An 11,926-nucleotide genomic window follows, 5' to 3' on the forward strand; every position below is an offset into this window, starting at 1 on the left:
CTGCACGAGTAACATTTCCATATGAATGAATACAATCTCTTTGGTTCAATGGTTTTGTCTTTACAACTATTTCGATGTCAGTAGATCTGTATTCAATTCGTGTCGCTGAAGAGTTACAGATTGCGCACAAGAAATGTAAAGGTAATTTTCGTTTGAGCCGATATGCAGCGTTTACCGTGAATGCAGCCTCTGCAAGGGGTTGGGAGGGACAGCGTGAAGAGTGTGTCCCCTGCGCCACCGTGGGAACATAGCCTATATTAGCTCTATAAAGGCAATGTTTTATCCAGTGGCGATTTTATCATGTAAATCTTGGTGGGGCAAGCTCCCCCATTTTTTTAGATGCTTGCCAGCAAAGCCACTGCATAACACTGAACAATATATTAGTTGCTCTATAACGGTCAGTGGCGGTTCTAGCCAGTATTGCTCCCTGGGCGAACCAATCAGCGCCCCCCCCCAAAAAAAGCATCCAATCTGCACTACTAACTGTAATTTTTTATTCAGACATTAGGAACAGCACAAATAAATAATTCAAACATTTAAAACTATATAAATATGTATACAAAAATAAGACCCATAAATATCAAAAAGTAACAAAGTGAAAGAGAAACAAATTGTAGTATATAAATCCAAAATAAAAAAGAGAATTGAATTATTACTCTTACCCTATTGCTAAGAAAAAATACATAAATAAAACAAAATTGCACAAATCCCACAAATAGAATAACACACTTTATGAAGAAGAGAACCTAATTATTGCACTTCAAACAAGAAACACACCAGACTAAATTACACAACTAATTGCATTACTAACTGCATTGGTACTGTACAAAGTTAGAGGTGCGCTATTTGATAGATTCCCACGCTCCCCCTACCTCTGGCTTCCGTTGGGGAGACCTGAGGTCACTGCTCTCCCTACCTCGGGCTTCCAGTGAGGAGACCTGAGGTCACTGCTGTCCTTACCTCTGGCTTCCAGTAGGGAGACCTGAGGTCACTGCTCTCCCTACCTCGGGCTTCCAGTGGGGAGACCTGAGGTCACTGCTCTCCTTACCTCGGGCTTCCAGTGGGGAGACCTGAGGTCACTGCTCTCCTTACCTCGGACTTCCAGTGAGGAGACCTGAGGTCACTGCTCTCCTTACATCGGACTTCCAGTGGGGAGACCTGAGGTCACTGCTCTCCTTACCTCAGGCTTCCAGTGGGGAGACCTGAGGTCACTGCTCCCCTTACCTCTGGCTTCCAGTGGGGAGACCTGAGGTCACTGCTCTCCTTACCTCGGACTTCCAGTGAGGAGACCTGAGGTCACTGCTCTCCTTACCTCGGGCTTCCGTTGGGGAGACCTGAGGTCACTGCTCTCCTTACCTCGGGCTTCAAGTGAGGAGACCTGAGGTCACTGCTCTCTTACCTCTTGCTTCCAGTGAGGAGACCTGAGGTCACTGCTCTCCTTACCCCTAGCTTCCGTTGGGGAGACCTGAGGTCACTGCTCTCCCTACCTCTGGCTTCCAGTGGGGAGACCTGAGGTCACTGCTCTCCCTACCTGAGGTCAACCTAACCCACTCCCCACATCTCGTACTTCTGAGTGTGAGATCTTCCCAGGCAGTAGCCTACCTAGCTCACATGCTAGAATCAGAGCGCACATTCCAACAAGGTTAATTGACACACTGTCCAACATGGTGACATGATATCATTGACATGACGTGCAAATGTCACCATTCTAATGTATGTATGTTATTAATATTATATTTTGTGCGGGTGCTCCATGATGCCACCCAGGGCGACTGCCCATGTCGCCTATACCTAAATCCGCCACTGATAACGGTGCCCACAAACTGTTAAGGCCTACATAAAGCTGTCCCAACAGCAGAGTCCCAACAGCTTACCACTGTTACACCTGGCTATCAGCAGAGCCTTGTCTGGAAGCAAAACAGTTCATTCAGCCTCATAGCTGATATGGCTGACTTGTTTATTAAACAAATATGGTTTCTTCTGATAATTGAGATGTACGAACTATGGCATAAAGGGTCATGGCATCCCGACAGCGTATGGAGACCTTCCATAAGGCTCTGTAGTAGCTTCCCCTGCAGGGAGACAGTGGTGTGGAGCTGGTCGTGGCGTTCCTCCGTTGAATGGAACCCTTCCATTAGGTTCAGAAGTAGCTCCTCATGTCTTCCAATAGTGACTCCCTGCATGGAGACAGTGTGGTGGAGCTGGTCCGAGTCTGCTGGGTCTGTCATGGCCAGTTCGTACTATAACGACTCAGGGCGAGACCCAGATTTAGACACAGGAGGCAGATGGTTCGAGTCTCTGATATTTATGAAAATACAAGGGGCAGGAAAATAGGCAGGTTGAGTACAGGCAGAAGTTCTTTAACCAGGTCAGAATCTGAAAGTTACAGGCAGGCTCGAGGTCAGGGCAGACAGAATGGTCGGGCAGGCTCGAGGTTAGGGCAGACAGAATGGTCAGGCAGGCTCGAGGTCAGGGTAGGCTGAATGGTCGGGCAGGCTCGAGGTCAGGGTAGGCTGAATGGTCAGGCAGGCTCGAGGTCAGGGTAGGCTGAATGGTCAGGCAGGCTCGAGGTCAGGGTAGGCTGAATGGTCAGGCAGGCTCGAGGTCAGGGTAGGCTGAATGGTCAGGCAGGCTCGAGGTCAGGGTAGGCTGAATGGTCAGGCAGGCTCGAGGTCAGGGTAGGCTGAATGGTCAGGCAGGCTCGAGGTCAGGGTAGGCTGAATGGTCAGGCAGGCTCGAGGTCAGGGTAGGCTGAATGGTCAGGCAGGCTCGAGGTCAGGGTAGGCTGAATGGTCGGGCAGGCTCGAGGTCAGGGTAGGCTGAATGGTCAGGCAGGCTCGAGGTCAGGGTAGGCTGAATGGTCAGGCAGGCTCGAGGTCAGGGTAGGCTGAAAGGCTGAGCTCTTCTTCATGACACTGTCTGGGTAAATGCGAATATTCTGTCCGTCGTAGGTGATGGCAGCCGCTCGTGATGCCTTACGGAGGACATCCTCTTTCTCCTGGAAGTAGTGGAATTTGACTATGATGGGTCCGGGCAGCTCCCCATTCTTTCGTGCGGACTGTAAGCTTCTGTGTGCATTATCAAGGGTGGGGGTGTAATCGAGGCCTAGGATTTCCTGTAGCAGTTTAGCTATGAACAGGGTAGGCCGCAATCCGCCTACGGCCTCGAGTCCCTCTTTCACACCAAAAACGCGACCCCCCCCCCCCCCGATATCTGGGTAACTTCCAGTGTCATCACTCTGTCGAAGTATTTCCTCTGCTGTATTTCCACTGCTGTATTTCCTCTGCTGTATTTCCTCTGCTGTATTTCCTCTGCTGTATTTCCTCTGCTGTATTTCCTCTGCTGTATATCCTCTGCTGTATTTCCTCTGCTGTATTCCCTCTGCTGTATTTCCTCTGCTGTATTTCCTCTGCTGTATTTCCTCTGCTGTATTTCCTCTGCTGTATATCCTCTGCTGTATTTCCTCTGCTGTATATCCTCTGCTGTATTTCCTCTGCTGTATATCCTCTGCTGTATTTCCTCTGCTGTATATCCTCTGCTGTATTTCCTCTGCTGTATATCCTCTGCTGTATTTCCTCTGCTGTATATCCTCTGCTGTATTTCCTCTGCTGTATATCCTCTGCTGTATTCCCTCTGCTGTATTTCCTCTGCTGTATTTCCTCTGCTGTATTCCCTCTGCTGTATATCCTCTGCTGTATTCCCTCTGCTGTATTTCCTCTGCTGTATTTCCTCTGCTGTATTTCCTCTGCTGTATTTCCTCTGCTGTATTTCTATATAACACCAGTGTTATATCTGAGTGTTGATTCTAGTGGGGTTAACACCAGTGGTATATCTGAGTGTTGATTCTAGTGGGGTTAACACCAGTGGTATATCTGAGTGTTGATTCTAGTGGGGTTAACACCAGTGGTATATCTGAGTGTTGATTCTAGTGGTGTTAACACCAGTGGTATATCTGAGTGTTGATTCTAGTGGTGTTAACACCAGTGGTATATCTGAGTGTTGATTCTAGTGGTGTTAACACCAGTGGTATATCTGAGTGTTGATTCTAGTGGGGTTAACACCAGTGGTATATCTGAGTGTTGATTCTAGTGGGGTTAACACCAGTGGGATTGAAATTGAAACCACCTGCAGGGAATAAATTAAGTTGTGTTGTTACTCGACTGTGTTGAGTTCATTTCCGTGAATTCTTTGGGTGAAAAAGATATGGGAGGGGTCTCATCATATTGTCCAGCATACTTTGTTTCAGGTTGCTTTTTAGAATCGTTATATATATTTTTTAAATCTATGTTTCTGCACATTGATTGATTCATTGATATTACACTACAAAAAGATAAATAACAAACGTTTCTAAAGTGGTTGGACTTACTTCACCCGTTGAGATAGTTGTTCCAGTTTAGATGGTTTAGGCGGTCTCATTTATCGATCTTCCCTACCTTGGCAGTCATTCTAACTGCAGTTGCACGTATTTAAAAGTTCCAGTTGTGTGCTATCTTAACTCTGGCTGGATTCCAATAGGAAATATATAACACTTTGCAAGCCATCATAATGGGACTTGCTGATACGGCCTGCAAACCAGGAGTTTCAGACCCCTGTGATAGTGCAAAACTAGGCTGTCATTGTATGGTATTGAAATTGAGCGAACAGAGTAGAATTTTAGCAAGCAGGAAATTAGCTATTTTCACTCGATAACACAGCCACAAAGTCAGAACGGCTTTCCCAGTTTGACAAAAGATGCTGCTCTGGTCGGACAAATCAATATCCGAATATCACCGCCATTCACAATACTGTCGGGTAAGTAATACTGTCAAACACTTCACTTTAAACCCCTAGAGATATTATGGACATTTTCTGAAATTACAATGGGAAAAAATGAAGAAAGAAAATCCTGTGTAGCACTTTTTAAATCGGAATTTGCAACACTCATGGTGTGAGGTACACAACACTCTTTGGCTTGTTAGTTTAACACTATTTGGATTCAAATTTCATTTCCACATTTAACATTGTGGGTGTTAAAATTCCAATCGAAAAATTGCTGACTTACCTTGGCTAAGATAATGGCGGGTAGGATCGGAACGAACTTGGACAGCATATTATATATCATGTAAAAGTTGGACATAGCTTTCTGCCGGCTGTCCTCAGTGGGGGTTGGATTAAGCGCATCGGTCGCAATGGCGCATTGCTCTTTTACCACCATCTGCAAGCCGGTGTCGAAAAACGCGCTCGCTATTTGGGCACAAAGGACCACTGGCTCGATGCGTTTACGCAGTGTCCCCAATGGCAACATGATTAGTCCCGATAAAAATCAACAGGTGGTGAAACAACAACACCCACCAGACTCGGTGTAACTCTCTGACCCCGGCGCCAAACTTCACCAAGGACTGCCACCTGAGTCTGTTGAAATGTGCTAATCACGACCCTACCCATTCACCTCCTACAGTAGTTCCGTGTTTCAAACAGAGCCGCGGAGTAGGCTACGTACATGATGACAAAAGACTGGATGGGACTGGGACGACAGTTTAGGGAAGTTAGCTCAGGGACAATATTTATTCTGCACGAGTAACATTTCCATATGAATGAATACAATCTCTTTGGTTCAATGGTTTTGTCTTTACAACTATTTCGATGTCAGTAGATCTGTATTCAATTCGTGTCGCTGAAGAGTTACAGATTGCGCACAAGAAATGTAAAGGTAATTTTCGTTTGAGCCGATATGCAGCGTTTACCGTGAATGCAGCCTCTGCAAGGGGTTGGGAGGGACAGCGTGAAGAGTGTGTCCCCTGCGCCACCGTGGGAACATAGCCTATATTAGCTCTATAAAGGCAATGTTTTATCCAGTGGCGATTTTATCATGTAAATCTTGGTGGGGCAAGCTCCCCCATTTTTTAGATGCTTGCCAGCAAAGCCACTGCATAACACTGAACAATATATTAGTTGCTCTATAACGGTCAGTGGCGGTTCTAGCCAGTATTGCTCCCTGGGCGAACCAATCAGCGCCCCCCCCCCCCCCAAAAAAGCATCCAATCTGCACTACTAACTGTAATTTTTTATTCAGACATTAGGAACAGCACAAATAAATAATTCAAACATTTAAAACTATATAAATATATATACAAAAATAAGACCCATAAATATCAAAAAGTAACAAAGTGAAAGAGAAACAAATTGTAGTACATAAATCCAAAATAAAAAAGAGAATTGAATTATTACTCTTACCCTATTGCTAAGAAAAAATACATAAATAAAACAAAATTGCACAAATCCCACAAATAGAATAACACACTTTATGAAGAAGAGAACCTAATTATTGCACTTCAAACAAGAAACACACCAGACTAAATTACACAACTAATTGCATTACTAACTGCATTGGTACTGTACAAAGTTAGAGGTGCGCTATTTGATAGATTCCCACGCTCCCCCTACCTCTGGCTTCCGTTGGGGAGACCTGAGGTCACTGCTCTCCTTACCTCGGGCTTCCAGTGAGGAGACCTGAGGTCACTGCTGTCCTTACCTCTGGCTTCCAGTAGGGAGACCTGAGGTCACTGCTCTCCCTACCTCGGGCTTCCAGTGGGGAGACCTGAGGTCACTGCTCTCCTTACCTCGGGCTTCCAGTGGGGAGACCTGAGGTCACTGCTCTCCTTACCTCGGACTTCCAGTGAGGAGACCTGAGGTCACTGCTCTCCTTACATCGGACTTCCAGTGGGGAGACCTGAGGTCACTGCTCTCCTTACCTCAGGCTTCCAGTGGGGAGACCTGAGGTCACTGCTCCCCTTACCTCTGGCTTCCAGTGGGGAGACCTGAGGTCACTGCTCTCCTTACCTCGGACTTCCAGTGAGGAGACCTGAGGTCACTGCTCTCCTTACCTCGGGCTTCCGTTGGGGAGACCTGAGGTCACTGCTCTCCTTACCTCGGGCTTCAAGTGAGGAGACCTGAGGTCACTGCTCTCTTACCTCTTGCTTCCAGTGAGGAGACCTGAGGTCACTGCTCTCCTTACCCCTAGCTTCCGTTGGGGAGACCTGAGGTCACTGCTCTCCCTACCTCTGGCTTCCAGTGGGGAGACCTGAGGTCACTGCTCTCCCTACCTGAGGTCAACCTAACCCACTCCCCACATCTCGTACTTCTGAGTGTGAGATCTTCCCAGGCAGTAGCCTACCTAGCTCACATGCTAGAATCAGAGCGCACATTCCAACAAGGTTAATTGACACACTGTCCAACATGGTGACATGATATCATTGACATGACGTGCAAATGTCACCATTCTAATGTATGTATGTTATTAATATTATATTTTGTGCGGGTGCTCCATGATGCCACCCAGGGCGACTGCCCATGTCGCCTATACCTAAATCCGCCACTGATAACGGTGCCCACAAACTGTTAAGGCCTACATAAAGCTGTCCCAACAGCAGAGTCCCAACAGCTTACCACTGTTACACCTGGCTATCAGCAGAGCCTTGTCTGGAAGCAAAACAGTTCATTCAGCCTCATAGCTGATATGGCTGACTTGTTTATTAAACAAATATGGTTTCTTCTGATAATTGAGATGTACGAACTATGGCATAAAGGGTCATGGCATCCCGACAGCGTATGGAGACCTTCCATAAGGCTCTGTAGTAGCTTCCCCTGCAGGGAGACAGTGGTGTGGAGCTGGTCGTGGCGTTCCTCCGTTGAATGGAACCCTTCCATTAGGTTCAGAAGTAGCTCCTCATGTCTTCCAATAGTGACTCCCTGCATGGAGACAGTGTGGTGGAGCTGGTCCGAGTCTGCTGGGTCTGTCATGGCCAGTTCGTACTATAACGACTCAGGGCGAGACCCAGATTTAGACACAGGAGGCAGATGGTTCGAGTCTCTGATATTTATGAAAATACAAAGGGCAGGAAAATAGGCAGGTTGAGTACAGGCAGAAGTTCTTTAACCAGGTCAGAATCTGAAAGTTACAGGCAGGCTCGAGGTCAGGGCAGACAGAATGGTCGGGCAGGCTCGAGGTTAGGGCAGACAGAATGGTCAGGCAGGCTCGAGGTCAGGGTAGGCTGAATGGTCGGGCAGGCTCGAGGTCAGGGTAGGCTGAATGGTCAGGCAGGCTCGAGGTCAGGGTAGGCTGAATGGTCAGGCAGGCTCGAGGTCAGGGTAGGCTGAATGGTCAGGCAGGCTCGAGGTCAGGGTAGGCTGAATGGTCAGGCAGGCTCGAGGTCAGGGTAGGCTGAATGGTCAGGCAGGCTCGAGGTCAGGGTAGGCTGAATGGTCAGGCAGGCTCGAGGTCAGGGTAGGCTGAATGGTCAGGCAGGCTCGAGGTCAGGGTAGGCTGAATGGTCAGGCAGGCTCGAGGTCAGGGTAGGCTGAATGGTCGGGCAGGCTCGAGGTCAGGGTAGGCTGAATGGTCAGGCAGGCTCGAGGTCAGGGTAGGCTGAATGGTCAGGCAGGCTCGAGGTCAGGGTAGGCTGAAAGGCTGAGCTCTTCTTCATGACACTGTCTGGGTAAATGCGAATATTCTGTCCGTCGTAGGTGATGGCAGCCGCTCGTGATGCCTTACGGAGGACATCCTCTTTCTCCTGGAAGTAGTGGAATTTGACTATGATGGGTCCGGGCAGCTCCCCATTCTTTCGTGCGGACTGTAAGCTTCTGTGTGCATTATCAAGGGTGGGGGTGTAATCGAGGCCTAGGATTGCCTGTAGCAGTTTAGCTATGAACAGGGTAGGCCGCAATCCGCCTACGGCCTCGAGTCCCTCTTTCACACCAAAAACGCGACCCCCCCCCCCCCCGATATCTGGGTAACTTCCAGTGTCATCACTCTGTCGAAGTATTTCCTCTGCTGTATTTCCACTGCTGTATTTCCTCTGCTGTATTCCCTCTGCTGTATTTCCTCTGCTGTATTTCCTCTGCTGTATATCCTCTGCTGTATATCCTCTGCTGTATATCCTCTGCTGTATTTCCTCTGCTGTATTTCCTCTGCTGTATTTCCTCTGCTGTATTTCCTCTGCTGTATTTCCACTGCTGTATTTCCTCTGCTGTATTTCCTCTGCTGTATTTCCTCTGCTGTATATCCTCTGCTGTATATCCTCTGCTGTATTTCCTCTGCTGTATTTCCTCTGCTGTATATCCTCTGCTGTATTTCCTCTGCTGTATATCCTCTGCTGTATTTCCTCTGCTGTATATCCTCTGCTGTATTTCCTCTGCTGTATATCCTCTGCTGTATTTCCTCTGCTGTATATCCTCTGCTGTATTTCCTCTGCTGTATTCCCTCTGCTGTATTTCCTCTGCTGTATATCCTCTGCTGTATTTCCTCTGCTGTATTTCCTCTGCTGTATTTCCTCTGCTGTATTCCCTCTGCTGTATTTCCTCTGCTGTATATCCTCTGCTGTATTTCCTCTGCTGTATTCCCTCTGCCGTCCAGGCTGTTCAGACGGGTGTCCTGTTTCACCAAGTCTTCTTTAATGGAGTCGATCTTTGTGTTGACCTTCTGTGGCGAGACTGGCTATTTGTGCAGCTAGGTCAGTGGATAGTGACTCCACCTTAGTCAGTCTGTTCAGACTTAATGATAGCCACCATTACCATGGCTAGGTCGGGGAATGGGGGGGGTCAGAGTGCGTGTCCGTGTCCGGTGAACCCGAGGCTTTAGTAGAGGCCTGCTCTACTGAAGACTATGATGGGTCTGGGCTGTTGTTTCCTCATTTTACGATGAAAAAGTCCAAATAGCCTCTACACAAATGGGCTGCAATATTCAAGGTAAATTAAATTAAATACAACTTGAGAGACTCCCCTGGTGTCCTGAAGTCCTCCTTTTGTTTGTATGCAAATGTTTTCACCACGGCCTTTAACACAATTTAATCTCTATTCTTGAATGATGCTATGATATAATGTTGATATTGCACCACACAACTCAAACGCCGGTTCACCAGCGTGACCGAAATCACAAACCACTTTTTTGTTTTGTTTTGTTCAAACCCCCTGAATAACTGTTGTCTGCTAAAGAGGATAATCTGTTTGCATCTGCCAATCCACTTCCTGTCCAGTTGTCCAAACGACTTGTCCCCAGAGCTTCCTATACAGATCATCTATTTCCATAACGTGTTGAGGCCGGGAGGAGAACGAGAGGCTCAATTAAAGATGTTACAGTCATGGGAGGGTTCAGCTGCAGCACCCCGTGTTAACTCACAGCCATGGGAGGTAGGGTTCAGCTGCAGCACCCCGTGTTAACTCACAGCCATGGGAGGTAGGGTTCAGCTGCAGCACCCCGTGTTAACTCACAGCCATGGGAGGTCAGCTGCAGCACCCCGTGTTAACTCACAGTCATGGGAGGTAGGGTTCAGCTGCAGCACCCCGTGTTAACTCACAGCCATGGGAGGTCAGCTGCAGCACCCCGTGTTAACTCACAGCCATGGGAGGTAGGGTTCAGCTGCAGCACCCCGTGTTAACTCACAGCCATGGGAGGTAGGGTTCAGCTGCAGCACCCCGTGTTAACTCACAGCCATGGGAGGTAGGGTTCAGCTGCAGCACCCCGTGTTAACTCACAGCCATGGGAGGTCAGCTGCAGCACCCCGTGTTAACTCACAGTCATGGGAGGTAGGGTTCAGCTGCAGCACCCCGTGTTAACTCACAGCCATGGGAGGTAGGGTTCAGCTGCAGCACCCCGTGTTAACTCACAGCCATGGGAGGTAGGGTTCAGCTGCAGCACCCCGTGTTAACTCACAGCCATGGGAGGTAGGGTTCAGCTGCAGCACCCCGTGTTAACTCACAGCCATGGGAGGTAGGGTTCAGCTGCAGCACCCCGTGTTAACTCACAGCCATGGGAGGTAGGGTTCAGCTGCAGCACCCCGTGTTAACTCACAGCCATGGGAGGTAGGGTTCAGCTGCAGCACCCCGTGTTAACTCACAGCCATGGGAGGTAGGGTTCAGCTGCAGCACCCCGTGTTAACTCACAGCCATGGGAGGTAGGGTTCAGCTGCAGCACCCCGTGTTAACTCACAGCCATGGGAGGTAGGGTTCAGCTGCAGCACCCCGTGTTAACTCACAGCCATGGGAGGTAGGGTTCAGCTGCAGCACCCCGTGTTAACTCACAGTCATGGGAGGTAGGGTTCAGCTGCAGCACCCCGTGTTAACTCACAGCCATAGGAGGTAGGGTTCAGCTGCAGCACCCCGTGTTAACTCACAGCCATGGGAGGTAGGGTTCAGCTGCAGCACCCCGTGTTAACTCACAGTCATGGGAGGTAGGGGTCAGCTGCAGCACCCCGTGTTAACTCACAGCCATGGGAGGTAGGGTTCAGCTGCAGCACCCCGTGTTAACTCACAGCCATGGGAGGTAGGGTTCAGCTGCAGCACCCCGTGTTAACTCACAGTCATGGGAGGTAGGGTTCAGCTGCAGCACCCCGTGTTAACTCACAGCCATAGGAGGTAGGGTTCAGCTGCAGCACCCCGTGTTAACTCACAGCCATGGGAGGTAGGGTTCAGCTGCAGCACCCCGTGTTAACTCACAGTCATGGGAGGTAGGGGTCAGCTGCAGCACCCCGTGTTAACTCACAGCCATGGGAGGTAGGGTTCAGCTGCAGCACCCCGTGTTAACTCACAGCCATGGGAGGTAGGGTTCAGCTGCAGCACCCCGTGTTAACTCACAGCCATGGGAGGTAGGGTTCAGCTGCAGCACCCCGTGTTAACTCACAGTCATGGGAGGTAGGGTTCAGCTGCAGCACCCCGTGTTAACTCACAGCCATGGGAGGTAGGGTTCAGCTGCAGCACCCCGTGTTAACTCACAGCCATGGGAGGTAGGGTTCAGCTGCAGCACCCCGTGTTAACTCACAGCCATGGGAGGTAGGGTTCAGCTGCAGCACCCCGTGTTAACTCACAGCCATGGGAGGTAGGGTTCAGCTGCAGCACCCCGTATTAACTCACAGTCATGGGAGGTAGGGGTCAGCTGCAGCACCCCGTGTTAACT

The sequence above is a fragment of the Oncorhynchus kisutch genome, linkage group LG23 (assembly GCF_002021735.2).
Source record: "Oncorhynchus kisutch isolate 150728-3 linkage group LG23, Okis_V2, whole genome shotgun sequence".
Classification (NCBI taxonomy): domain Eukaryota; kingdom Metazoa; phylum Chordata; class Actinopteri; order Salmoniformes; family Salmonidae; genus Oncorhynchus; species Oncorhynchus kisutch.